Here is a 474-nt window from a genome sequence, read left to right as displayed (position 1 = left end):
GAACTGCAAAAAAAAAAAAAAAAAACTTTTTGAGAAGCATGTGTAGGCGTTTGGTAAAATTGACTATTTCAAAACCCAATACCTAAAGTTTATTCCTCTGAAATCATTATCAGCAAGTAGAGAGATGGATGGCATGACTCCCTTTAGTGCAAAACACATTGCCCTCGGAGCAATAAAGGTTTCATTCTTTCAGTCCAAGGGCAGGTGAATTTGTGTGGAAGTAGGAAAGCTGAGTGAAAAGGATTAGGCAAAGCGTGGTGAGGATTACGGAGACTGGAAAATGGTTGAAGAGTGAATGACAGCTGGTAAAAAGGAGCAGTGAGGCCTGCTGACCTGGCCGGCCTCAGCCTGAAGCAAACGTCCTCTCACTACCAAAATAAACTTCACGTCTACACGGATGGTGGTTTAAAGAACTGAGTTCAGTACATGAACAGGGTTTTCATTTTCATAACAAGAGTTATCTCAAGACACTTT

General features: G+C 41.1%; 1 protein-coding gene and 1 long non-coding RNA gene across 5 annotated transcripts in view; one reads left to right on the top strand and one right to left on the bottom strand.

The window, feature by feature from the left end:
- LOC116693419 (probable D-lactate dehydrogenase, mitochondrial) overlaps positions 1 to 474 on the bottom strand; it is a 34,381-nt gene that overhangs the window by 24,957 nt on the left and 8,950 nt on the right. The gene's annotated exons all lie outside the window — the stretch shown is intronic.
- Positions 1 to 474, top strand: part of LOC116693492 (uncharacterized) — a 3,886-nt gene that overhangs the window by 3,287 nt on the left and 125 nt on the right. The window lies entirely within an intron of this gene.

This window comes from Etheostoma spectabile, chromosome 8 (genome assembly GCF_008692095.1).
Source record: "Etheostoma spectabile isolate EspeVRDwgs_2016 chromosome 8, UIUC_Espe_1.0, whole genome shotgun sequence".
Classification (NCBI taxonomy): Eukaryota; Metazoa; Chordata; class Actinopteri; order Perciformes; family Percidae; genus Etheostoma; species Etheostoma spectabile.
This window is presented reverse-complemented; position numbering and strand designations above follow the sequence as displayed.